A 14,959-nucleotide genomic window follows, 5' to 3' on the forward strand; every position below is an offset into this window, starting at 1 on the left:
TGCATTTATCTTACGACTTGCAACTTTATACAGTCAAGAGAAATCCCATGGCCATATTTACTATAGCCTGAATAGGTAATTATTCAGTTTCTAGTTTAAATCCAATGTTTATGGTCTGATTTGTATTTAGCGTAATATGATTATAATACTTGTAATGTCACTCAGGCTTTTGAACATTTCCATTAACTATTCACTATGCCACCAAGAGAGAGAGAGAGAGAGAGAGAGAGAGAGAGAGAGAGAGAGAGAGAGAGAGAGATTGTATGTAAAAAGTCTTGATACAACTATTTTTGTTAAAATGAGAATTTTGTGCTAAACTCTCCATCAGACCAACGGATCATCCGATATAATTTTTTTTTCTTCTTCTTCTTAGGCCGTACGACCGTGTTGGCTATGTTTTGGGCATGACTGCATTTTGTAAATAAATCATGAATAGTTTTAGGAGTTTTATTTGTACATCTTATGGGAATTTATAAGAGTAAAGTGAACATAATTCATTTATCCTTTAAAATAATTACTACATGTAGCAAAACAAATAGTAGTAAAGATGATAATGCAATGAAGGAATGATACCAAACTTTATCTTTAGCTTCAACATCGGCAATAACATACCCAGTTGCCATAAATTTGTCAGCTTAATGAAATAGCCTATCATCTAATATAAAACTTGAATTCTGAGGAGGCCATGGCTTATTGCACAGTGAAAAAAAATGACACAGACTTTATGAATGGCGGAACGATACATAAATGTGGGTGGGGTATCTGTGCTAGCGTAGTAATACTATTGTAGCAGTAGTCCCGCAACAGTAGTATAGATGAATTAAACATTTAGGCCAACTGCTGGGATCCTTGAGGATCATTTAGCACTTCTTACAACTACTCGAGAAATAGGTTTTTATAGCCAGAATTTTAATTTTCTGATCCAACAATGCCCATGATAGCCTTCAGTGTTATCCAGAATTATAACGAGGCTAAAGTGGGTGGAGCCTCATGAAGTCATCATTCTGACGATAATCATTGGTGAAAGTTTAAAGCAAAATGCAGTACCGGCTATTTTTTTTTTTATACAGTAAATAGATCGGTAGATAGACAATAAATAAAAATTGCTTGAAATTGGATGTAGCAGTTATCAAATCAAGCTTGTCTACTACGTTTTTGAAAATTACCAACTATTCCCTACACCTTGTCAGTCTGATTGTGAGCTATAAAGTAGACTGCAATTTCTTAGGAAACTTATTTTGGGAGTTAGACAAATAACCGAAGTGTTTTTGTATTTATTAACATATTTTGTTCGTTTGTTCATTATGACAATTCTCAGTGGAGAGGTTTCAGAGTTCATAAAGGTGTACTGCTTTGCTTTTATTTACACTTTTGTGTTATTGTTGGCAGAGGTATAGCCTTCGTTACGTATAACCAATCATCGATCGAGAAAGAGAGAAGAAATGCCGTCATAAGTTACGTAACGAGTGCGTTCGAAACCTTTTCTCTGAGTAAGTTGGCCCGTCTTCAAAAATCGTCACTTTTACTTAATAAAGTACCAAATTTATTCAACCTACGTAATGCAGAATATAGTCAAAATTTATGTGTAGATAAAATGTGCATTCTGAATAAGCTTTATATTTATGAAATTCATAGAAAAAAAGTTATTGCGAAAAAACCGTGTTACAGAAGCCCTGAATCTCATAGTAGTCCTCACTTCACTCCGCATTCTCTACACTACAGGTATAAACATAATAAAACATTAAATTGCATTATAGCGCACCGTGCCGGTTGACCCTAGATAATACCAAAGAAAGGGAGAGAAGGAAAAAAAATGGAGAGAGAGAAATAAATGCTCCGATTGAATGATTTACACATTTAACCTCTTTTTGAAGCCTTTGACAAACATGTTTACTTGAAACAGACTACCACCACTCATGTCTATGAAGACACCTATCATTGACGTTATCGTTTGCGATGTTTGAACTTTTAGCCACAGTTTTAACAAAAAATTATGTTTGGTTACATTACAGGAGCTTTTAAAAAACTTCTTAAAGAGAAATCGATCAAAGGACAAAATCATTCCAGCTTCCTCTGCATCAAGCAAAATACATCAAATATGGAAAAGCATTTGTGATAACTTCCGATATCAAAAACTTCACAGTATTGGCAATTTAATTTTTTTTTTTTTCTGTTCAACTAAGTAATCTTCAAATTACAATAAACTTAATTCCCCAAATCTCATAAGAAAACCTTAATGATCTATCAAAATAATAAAGAAGTTTTTCAATATAGGAAAATATAATCCGCACGGATTCTGCAACACCATATTATCAAAAAGATCCTTTGTATGCACCGATCTACCAGCTTAATGTTTCACAGGTGCTTGCAAAGATTTAACAAGTGAATTTTCCGTTGGATCTATGTAACCCCTCATTTCATGCATGCACGTTATGGCATAAATAGCCTGATCACTGGAGATTACTAAAGCGCCGGAATCTAATAAAAGAGTCATAAATAAAGCAACATACAATGGCATTTCGCTTTGCTCGTGACCATTATTGTAAGCTTCTCTTTGTTGAAAGACAAGTTGGTAGGCCTTGTCGGTGCTGTCATTCATCGATGATAGAATATGCTCATGACAACTGAGGTCCCCCAATTTCCTGTCCAAATTAGATGCCACCGTTAAAGACGACTGCTGGCATTTCATTGTATTCACGATCCTGGAAAGCAGATTCCAAAAATAAAACATTGTACATATATACTTATAATTTCAAAAACCTTTACCTTCTATATCAAAGTTAAATTTCAATGAAAAATTTCCCTCTTTGCCGTGTGTAATAACCTTTTGTTACGTAAACACTCAAAATTTAACAATAAAGCTTCCCTCGTTAATATCAACAGTCAAGATGGAGAGGACTTTCACTCTGGAATATTCTACTTAAGAATGTTTACCTCCATTTTATTAATAACTTTTGGTATAAAGCACCAAACCTCAAGTTAAAGCATCAGTTCCCTCTGTACCGGGACACCAATATTAGAGATTAAAAACCTCAACATATTTTTAAAAGTAGCAAAACATTCTAAAGAATGAATAACTCTCACAAGTCCATAACTCTGAAAAATGTAAGCAAGAATTGACCATTCATCCATGTTAGTTGACAACACTTCAAAATATCCACTCTTTTGTACTCTTTCTGGGCTTACATACATTGATGACCTGAACAGTGTATTCAGTACAAGTTTAAATTCTTTGTTTTCTATGAGTTCCAAATCTGGCTTTTTGCTACCTACTTGCATTAAAATCGAAAATCTTTTATCTGAAACAACGTTCAAACATAGCCAAAGTACTTTACATAATTCTGTCGACTGCCTCCTGCTCCTTCATGTTTAATCTTAAAAAATTCATTTGCTGTCCAGTTTCCAACCACTCTTTTCATGATAAAAAAAAAATGCGCTGTATTCATCGCTAAAAACTTCAGAATTACTCCAAACCTACTACTGAGGTGTCACAACATATAAATTTCCCAACACCAGAGGCGTCACAATATAACTATTAAATCTGAGGAGTCACAATATAGCGGTAAATTTCCTATGTCTGAAGCGTCGCAATATAGCGATAAATTTCCTATGAGGCGTTGCAATATATTGATAAGATTGCCTACATCCGAGGCTTCGCAATGTGATAAATTGCCTACATCTGATGCGTCACAATATAGTAATTAACTGCCTACATCCTGGGCGTCACAATAGAGTGATAAACTGCCTACATCTGAGGCGTCACAATATAGTGCTAAACTGCCTACATCTGAGGCGTCACAATAGTGCTAAACTGCCTACATCTGAGGCGTCACAATAGTGCTAAACTGCCTACATCTGAGGCGTCACAATAGTGCTAAACTGCCTACATCTGAGGCGTCACAATATAGTGCTAAGCTGCTACAGTACATTTGAGGCGTCACAATATAGTGATAAACTGCCTACATCTTAGGCGTCACAATATAGTGATAAACTGCCTACATCTTGGGCGTCACAATATAGTGATAAACTGCCTACACCTTAGGCGTCACAATATAGTGTAAACTGCCTACATTATAGGCGTCACAATATAGTGATAAACTGCCTACAACTTAGGCGTCACAATGAAGTAATAGGTTAAATAAGTCTGATGAAAGTATATAGTTAAAGTAACGACCAAAATAAAAAGAATGAATTTCTGCGTTAAAACGTGATCTCAACCAGAGCATCTGATATTTCTTCATTAAGTTCTCGACTAGCTTTGCTCAATATGTAAAAATACAGAAATACTTTATCGTTTACATTTTAACAATACTTCTCACGACAAATTTTGTGGAAATTATGTAACAGACAATTCTGTCCAAAAGATATTCGTTAAAATAACGTTTTTGTTAATTCAGAAGGTTTGGCATCTAAACAAGATCTTTAACGACATAGTTTATCCTAATACTGTAGTTACAAAATTTGCCTTCAGTATTCGTCCTCTGTAAACCTTTCCAAATACAATTTAAGAGTCTGAAAACCAATTATACTTTCTTGTAAATAAATCCAAATCTTGAAGCTTTTAAAAGTAAATAACTAGCATCCGATGCCCCTTCAAAACAACCATCCGCAGCTATGCCATCATCTAAAAATACTTCAATCTTCACTTCCTTAGATCTCCAATATCTAACAGACTTAAGAACTTTAGTAAAGATGTACCGCCGCTTTCAAAAATATCTAAAGATAATCCATTATAAAAACCTTTTACATTTTTCCCCAATGAGAAAGATATTGGCAACGTTTTAATAGATTTCTATGCGATAAGCAGACTGTAGACTGATTAAATCCTTAAAAAGTTTTTAATAAAAAACCAGCCTTTGCTTTCCATTTCCATTCTTGGTCACCGTCAAAGGAATTATTTCTTAGTTTTTCTGATACCAGTGTCATCCATTCTCTTTTAATGAATTCTGATTCGTTCCTTTCTGACCTATTGTTACCCAATCCAACAACCACATTAACGGTTTTGAAATGGAATTTTATGATCGACCTTTTAGACGTCAATGACTATCCCAATCTAATTCTGTTCAATGTATTGTGAATAACTACAACCAACAGGCGATTAAAAACAATAAAATAAAATAAACACAATGTTCCAATTTCCTTGTACCAACTGTTAAGTATACAAAATAAAGACAGCTATATTTTCACTTATCTTTTCGACGTCTTTCTTGGTACGTTCCCGGCTCCAATGTCAACTCTCGGCCTTTATTGAGCTCTAGACTTCTTCCATCAATGTTGATATGGATCCACACTTTCCCTCGATATTTAACTAGCTTGACACTTTCGGCGATGCTGCTCTTTGCGTACTAACTCGTTTCTGCAGCAGTTTTAGATGTTCCTTGTCCTCCAAGTTGATAAACAATCGCATCTAATGCTAACATTTTCATATCAGTTTCCTCAAAATAACGCGATGCTCATTCAAATGGATTTCCATCATACTTTAACGAGGTGCGGATACTTGTTGAATATTCTGCTGGAAATCGGATAATAGATTGTCCATCACTTCTTGAAACGGTTTCAGCATTCTGATTGCTAGCGTGAAAACACTATTCACATCTGAAGCTGTATTTGACCCTGCCTGGCGTCCTGGCTAATAAATTCGACTTGCTCGGGCTAGCGTGCGCTAGAAAGTGACCACTTACTAAATACCTCTTCAAACATTGAATACGTTTCACCCAACACTAAATTCTCATTGGCCACTGCCTACATAACAACTGAACTTAAGTAACAAGACACTTAAGATCTGCTTACATGTCGTTAGGACAATTATTTTTCGCTATACTTCGTAACGCGAAAAAATTCTATTCAGCTCTCTCTCTCTCTCTCTCTCTCTCTCTCTCTCTCTATATATATATATATATATATATATACATATATATATATATACATATATATATATATATATATATACATATATATATATACATATATATATATATATATATATAAGAGGGTAGAATCCACAGGAAACAGGAAAGGAAAAGACCAGGTACCATGCGCTTTTGTGTATTACGTACACTTCTTCATGGTACAAAGTGAAATAGAAAATAAAATCATACAATAAAGAAACCTACCAAAACTGAAATAAAAGCCATAAACTAGCAAAGCATCATCAATATGCTAAAATAACTAACAGTCGTTAAGAATGAATAAACAATTGTAGTTTAAAATAAAATACTAGTAATATAACAATCGTTAAACTAAATGTTTACATTGTACTTCCTTACAATTTCATTAACAAGATGAGTGTCTAGTTTAAAAAGACCAGAACTGAGATTTAAATTATGATTATTAAAATATTTAATAAAAGCAGATTCAATAATATTTCTTTTAATAAGATTTTTACAAAATAAAATCTCCGAGGAGTTTTCCCAGTCAATACAGTGGTTAAAATCGTTCATGTGGACAAACAAGGCACTAGACATTTGTCCTGTCCTAACTGCATATCGATGTTGTTTAATTCGGATGTTAAGCAACTTTCCGGTTTGACCCACATATTTCTTGTCACAACCAGTACATGGAATTATGTAAATAGAGCCACTATTACAATTTGGAGAATTATTTATTAGGACATTCTTTACCGTTCCTGAACTTTTAAAAACTAAATTTATTTTGAATATTTTCAATAAATCTTTTATATAAGCAAAGTTTTCATTGTATGGAAGTGCCAGCACATTCTCATTCTTAAAAGGTTCCCTATTCTTGTCGGAATAAAATATATGCCTAGCTTTCTGTAGAGACTTGTCAATTAAAACTTTAGGATATTTTAATTTAATTCCTATGTCATTAATTCTACGAAATTCTGCGTCTATAAATTCGGGGCTGCAAATCCTTAAAGCCCTTAAAAACATACTTAAAAAAAACAGAAACTTTTACACTAGTTTGATGATTTGAATAAAAATGAATATGGGAGCAAACATTAGTAGGTTTCCTGTAAATATAAAAAACAAAGCCTCTATCATTTCTATGCACTAAAACATCTAAAAATGGCAATTTACAATGATTCTCTTCTTCAATACACACACACACACACGCACACACACGCACACACACATATATATATATATATATATATACATACATTCATACACAGTATATAATCTTATATATATGTATATATATATATATATATATGTATTTATTTATATATATATATATATATATATATAAATATATATATATATATATATATATCTATATATATATATATATATATATATCGCTATATAAATATACACACACACACACACACATATATATATATATATATATATATTTGTGTGTGTGTTTGTGTGTAAATGTGTGTGCTATGAGCGTGTGTTAGTAAAGAAAACTTTTTTTTTATTGTTAGCGAAAAGAACTAATGAAATCTTGATTTTAAAATATATGTATTTTAGACTATATATTTAGATGACGTATTATAAATCTGAATTTATCAATAATAGTTTAAATTTAGCATCAAAATTTATCCTTGAAGAAAAAGAAAGAAAACAATAATATAAATATCGGAATTTTACAATGAGTCATAAAAAGATATAAATATATAGAAAAAATTATATTTCCAGTTCCTAGCTAGCTTTTTTTTCCCAAAGATATCATCATCAAAAGTTAAATGATAAGAGTGAATACTTTAAATTGAAATTTCAATTCATCTTCATGTATTTTGACTTATCGAAAAGTGAAACCAAATAAAAAAGGCCTACTTCTTATAGCTTGAAATAGCAAAATACTGTTAGATATAGTATAGGCTTTTATGTCCCATGAGACCTAATACATTTGATGGACTTCTTTGATGGCTATTCATTTGAACTTTGATTTTCCTCATTGAAGGTTCATTGAAAAGGGGAAATGGAACAATACAAGATACATGTGTCAGAGCCTTTTTATGGAGCGTGAATCTCCTAGAAAGCCAATACACTACAGTGTCAGCGGACGACACATGAAAATAGCGGTCAAAGAATCCTACGTGTCCATGAAATTTTGCCAAATCTATTCTGACGGAAGTGTTGAACTTGTCGATGGGGGTGATGTGTCAATCATTAGAGCCCTGAGTTCTGCACTAAATTTTACGTAAGTTTTATCTCTATTGTTATGAAAATATTTGAAAGTTCACCTTTAAACCTTTTTATATTTTGGTATAATTACCCTTTAAAAGACTGTGTCAATTGTAATGAAAGTTTATAAATGATGCTTAATTTAGTTAAGATATCTAACTTGAAGTGTCCTTGAAATTTAAAATATTTTTTTGTCTATAAACGTTTTCCTTTGTTTTTACTTATGTCAACGTTATGCTGTTACTTCTTCAAGAATTATGTTGGGTATCTATCAATTCTCATTTTTTTCTTTTTCTTTTTAATATTTTGATTCCTTGGGGATATTTCTTTCTTTAAAAACAATGATTATAACTAACTTCTCATATTAAACATATATCTATCTGTTTTAAGTAAAAAACAAAGGCTATTTTTTCTGAGTAAATGCAATGGTTTTAATAATAACAGTCATTTTGCTATAATATATGTAATTCTTATAATACTAGGAACTAAAAAAATTACATACATACATACATACATACATACATACATACACACACATATGTATATATATATATATATATATATATATGTGTGTGTGTGTGTGTGTGTGGGTGTGTGTCCTCACTTCATTCCGCATTCCGTAGATGTATAAACATAATAAAACATTAAATTGCATTACAGCACACCGTGCCGGTTGACCCTAGATAATACCAAAGAAATGGAGAGAAAGGAATAATGGGTGCGATTGGATTATTTATACACATTCAACCTCTTCTCTATGAAGTCCCTGACAAACATGTTCACTTGAAACAGACTACCAACGCTCGTGTCTATGGAGACACCTATCATTGACGTTATCGTTTGCAATGTTTGAACTTGTAGCCACAGTTTTTAAGATATTTTGTTTGGTTACATCACCACAGTGCTTCACTGTACTTTACCTATCAGCAATACGGGTGCTTTTAAAAGCTTTTAAAAATAAATTGATCCAAGGACAAAATCATTCCAGCTTCCTCTGCATCATGCAAAATACATCAAATATGAAAACGCATTTGTGATAACTTCTGATATCAAAAGTAAAACTTTAGAGTATTGACGATTTTTCCATTTTTCCATGACCACTGAGGTCCCCCAATTTCCTGTCCAAATTTCATTGCATTCGTGATCCTGGAAAGCAGATTCCAAAAATAAAACATTGTACATATCTATACTTATAATTTCAAAAACTTTACCTTCTATATCAAAATTTTAAATTTTAGTGAAAATTTTTCCAAATTTCTTCTTTTTTCGGGCCGTGTGTAATAAACCTTATGTTACGTAAAAACTCACAAAATTTAACAATAAAGTTTCCCTCGATAATATCAAAAGTCTAAGAGGGAGAGGACTTCCACTGGAATATTCAATGCAAGTGAAGAATTTCTGCTTCCATTTTATTAATAACCTTTGGTATAAAACTAAATGGAGACATTAAAACCATTTTTTTTTCACTTGCCAAATCTCAAGTTAGAGCATTAAATTGCTTCTGTATCTGAACACCAGTAATCGAGATTAAAAACCTCTCTCACTTATCTTTAACGAGTAGCAAAACTGTTTAAAGAAGGAATAACTGTCAAATGTCCATATCTCTGACAAATGTAAGCAAGAATTGACCATTCATCCATGTTAGTTGAAACCACTTGAACAAATCCGCTCTTTTGTACTCTTCCTGGGCTAACATACATCGACGACCTGAACAGTGTATTCAGTACAAGTATAAAATCTTTTGTTTTCAGTAAATCTGGCTTTTCGCGACCTACTTACATAAAACTCGAAAAAAAATTGTTATCTCGAACAACGTTTAAACATTAATTTTGAACATTGTGTACTTTTCATAATTCTTTCGACAGCCTCCTGATCCCTTCATCTTTAATTTTGAAGATTCGTTTGCTGTCCAGTTTCTTACCACACTTTTAACGAAAAAAAAATTAATTTTATTCATCGCCTAAAACTTCAAAATAACTCAAAACCTACTACTGAGGTGTCACAACATAGCAATAAATTTTCCTACACCGGAGGCGTCACAATATAACGATTAAGTAAATCTGAGGCTTCACAATATAGCGATAAATTTTCTGTCTGAAGCGTCGTAATACAGTGATAAATTGCCTACATCTGTAGTGTTGCAATATAGTGATAAATTGCCTACATCTGACACGTCACAATATAGTGATAAATTGCCTACATCTGAAGCGTCGCAATATAGTGATAAATTGCCTACATCTGAAACGTCGCAATATAGTGATAAATTGCCAACATCTGAAGCGTCGCAATATAGTGATAAATTGCCTACATCTGAAGCGTCGCAATATAGTGATAAATAGCCTACATCTGACACGTCGCAATATAGTGATAAATTGCCTACATCTGAAGCGTCGCAATATAGTGATAAATTGCCTACATCTGACACGTCACAATATAGTGATAAATTGCCTACATCTGAAGCGTCGCAATATAGTGATAAATTGCCTACATCTGAAACGTCGCAATATAGTGATAAATTGCCTACATCTGAAGCGTCGCAATATAGTGATAAATTGCCTACATCTGAGGCGTTAAAATATAGTAATAGATTAAATACGTCCGATGCAAATATGGACTTAAAGGAACGACCATTATAAAATAAAAAGGATGAGATTCTGCGTCAAAACGTGATCTCAACCGGAGCATCTACTGATATTTCCCCATTATGTTCCAAACTTACTTTGCCCTATATGTAAAATACAGAAATACTTTACCATTTTCATTTTAACAATATCTCTGACGACAAATTTCGGGGAAATTATATAAGACTATTCTATCCGAAAGATTTTCGTGAAAGTAACTTTTTTGTTATTTCAGAATGTTTGGTATCTAAACAAAGTCTTTAACAACAGTTTATCATCACAGTACGGAATTTGCCTTCAGTATCTGTCCACTGTAAACCTTACCAAATACAATTTCGAGTCTGAAAACCAATAAATCCAAATCTTGAAGCTTTTAAAGCAAATAGCTAGCATGCAATGCCCCTTCAAAACAACCATCCGCAGTTATGCCATCATCTAAAAATACTATAATCTTCACTTCCTTAGATCTCAGATATCTCAAATATCTAACAGAATCTTTACGAACTTTGGTAAAGATGTACCAAAGCCTTAAAAACTATCTAAAGATAATCCATTATAAAAAAAAAAAAGAATCCCAATGAGAAAGATATTGGCGACGTTTTGATAGATTTCTATGCGATAAGCAGACTTTAGACCAAAAGTAAATATTAGATCTTTAATAAGTTTGTAATAAAAAAACCAGCCTTTGCTTACCATTATCATTCTTGGTCACCGTCAAAGGAATTATTTCTTTGTTTCTCAGGTACCGATGTCACTCATTCTCTTTCTATTAGGCTCTGAAACTTATAATAAATTCCGATTCATCCCTCTCTGCCCTATTGTTACCCAATCCAATAACCATGGTAACGATTTTGAAATGGAATTTTGTTATCGTCCTTTTAGACGTCAATGGCTATCTTACCGGACCCAACTTAATTCCGTTCAATGTATTATGAACAAGACCAACCAACAGGTGATTTAAAAAAAAAATGACCACAAAGTTTCAATTTCCTTGTACAAACTGCGAAGTATACAAAATAAAAACAACTATATTTTCACTTATCTTTTCGACGTCTATCTTGGTACATTCCCGGCTCCAATGTCCCTTCTCGACCTTCATAAAAAAAATTTATCATCAGTATCATTATCATCATTTCTATGTGCTTTTTTTCTACGATTATGAGTATTACAAGCGCTCTATATACATTATAACAAACGCTCTAATAAACAATAACATGCTTTATAACATGATATCGTGACCTCTTCCATCAAAGTTGATATGAATCCAAAGACTTTCCCTCGATCTTTAACTAGCTTGATACTTTCGGCGATGTTGTTCTTTGCGGACTTGACTCGTTTCTGCAGCAGTTTTTAGATGTTCCTTGTCCTCCAAGTTGATAAACGGCCGCACCTAATTCTGACATTTTCGTGTCAGTTTCTTCAAAATAATGCGGAGCTCATTCAAATTGTTTTTCATCTTACTTTAATGAGGTGCGGATACTTGATGAATATTCTGCTGGAAATCGGATAATAGATTGTCCATCACTTCTTGAAACGGTTTCATCATTCTGATTGGTAGCGTGAAAACACTATTCACATCTGAAACTGTAATTTGATCCGGCCTGGCGTCCTGGCTGATAGATTCGACTTGCTCGGGCTAGCGTGCGTTAGAAAGTGACCACTTAGTCAATACCTCTTCGAACATCGAACATGTTTCACCCCACACTAAAATCTCGTTGGCCACTGCCTACATAACAACTGAACTCAAGTAACAAGACACTAAGATCTGCTTACATGTCGTTAGGACAATTATTTTTCGCTATACTTTGTAACGCGAAAAAATTCTAATATATATATATATATATATATATACATGAATACATATATATACATATACATATATATAAATATACATAATATATAAATATATATATATACACACACGTATATACATACATATATATATATATATATATATGTGTGTGTGTGTGTGTGTGTGCGTGTGTGTACATATAAATATATACACACATACACACACACATATATATATATATATATATATAACTGTATATATAAATATATATATATATATATATATATATAGAATATATATATATATATATATATATATATTTATATATAATCATCATCATCATCATCAGTTGGTACTAGTTCATTCTATGACATAGACAACAGAAATGTTCTTCCACTTGTGTCTGCTTATGGTCTTTTTATGCAAGTCTACAAAACACATTTAGATGTTGATCACCTTATTTACTTTCTAGGTATACAGCAGTAGTTCCACGTGACAATCAATGGTGAGAATTGAAGTCCGATGGAAATATCACCGGGATCTTGGGAATGGTTGCAAGAAGAGAAGCGAGTTTTGGAATCGCTGTTATGGCATTAACAGGTATTGTAAAATTCTCGTATTTCTTATGCTCATGCAACACTGGAAGGCATTAGTAATCTTAATTCAATTGTTATTATTATTTGTAGTGGTAGTGATATTGCAGTACTAGAATTTTTATCATCATTTCTATGTGCTTTTTTTTTACCATTATGAGTATTACAAGTGCTCTATATACATTATAATAAACGCTCTAATAAACAATAACATGCTTTATAACATGATATCGTCTTGAGCGAGGTATCCAACACTATTTCATACTCTCTATTTCATCTTAATTTTATCTTCTTTTTCACATTTCCAAGCTATTATCTACTAGTTGCAATTTGATTTTATTGCTTGGATAATGAACGTCTTAATCCTTGAATCTTATGCCTACAACTAAGGTTTCTTCACACTTTAACAGCAGTGTCAGAGGCCCTTCTGCAACAAAACTTCCACAATAATACTTGTTTTAAATATCTACAAACATTAATTATTCACAGTTGGTGTCATGTTGACATCAATATATTTTTTTTTTTTTGCATTACACATTAAACGGGATTTTAAAATTTTCCAATCTATTCTTCACTCCTTATTTTTCCATCTTACTTATTTTGCCTAAAGCTTTCTTAAATAACATACAATGTAGTTCATTCTAACATTTTCCATATTTTATTCACTCAAATCTAAATTCAACCTCGAGAATTTTATGCTAAGTAACATTATGAACCTATAATTTTCATAGTTAAATAAGGTTCTATCCTTTTATGCACCAAGAACATGTATTCCTCCCACTCAGTCCTTTGAAACCTTCCTCAAATGCAAATATCATTTAAAAACCTTGGTTGCCCTCCAATCACACTGTCCTCTTGGTACAGAAGGACTTGGTTTGTAATCCTATCAACCTTATGGTATCTTCCTTTTCATCACACGCATAATTGCTTCATTGCATCATGAAGAGTTCTATTCACAAGGGATCTCATCCTTATTACTACGAATTCAATTTACATCGGCAAGTCATATCTGTCGTATTCTTTCCCATTCATGATTATAGTCATGTTTTCACAATCTAATTTCCAAATATTATGCATCTTAACTTCCTCTCAAATAATAACATGTAGTACGGCACCTCTGGTCTCAATTTCCCAACAGTTGTCTTATATCCATAAAATCACTCTTTTATGTTCTAAGTACTAACAAAGAAGCCAGCACTCTGTTCACTACCATTTATATATATATATATATATATATATATATATATATATATATATTTATTTGTGTTCTTAGGTTACCAACTATATCACACAATAAAGCCTTTTGAAATACAAAATATTGCAGATATATCCTTAAGCTTTACGTATAATGCGCACAATCTTATCTCTATCACATGTGATTGCAATCACATCTAAGAAAACCACTTCATTGTGTTGTCCAAGCCTAAGCAAGCAATAATAATTTTTCCCCCCAATTGCGTTGCCTTCTCCTTTATTCACAATAATCTTGATCTATATTCACTTACTATCTAAAATTTTACTCCGCCCATACTCATTCTTACCTATAGAGACCTAGAACTATTATATTTGTACTGAATCGCCCACACTTAAGAAGCAAATTGATGGTATTAGTGCTACTTCTTCCTTGTCCGTTCCCGTTCTAACAACCCAACCAAACTTTGCCCTTCTCGCTCCTCCACAAAGTGTTTTACTAAGTGCCAGGAAACTCTTACTTCTCTAACATTCCTGTATTGTACAATCCTTATTATCGAAACCCAACGAATTAGTATCTACACATCTAAACCAGATAGAAAATTGTGCAGTTGAATTCGGATAGAGGCGGGCCTCAAGAAAAAAGGCTCATCTGGCTTTTAGGGCCGA

The sequence above is a fragment of the Palaemon carinicauda genome, chromosome 1 (assembly GCF_036898095.1).
Source record: "Palaemon carinicauda isolate YSFRI2023 chromosome 1, ASM3689809v2, whole genome shotgun sequence".
NCBI classification, from domain to species: domain Eukaryota; kingdom Metazoa; phylum Arthropoda; class Malacostraca; order Decapoda; family Palaemonidae; genus Palaemon; species Palaemon carinicauda.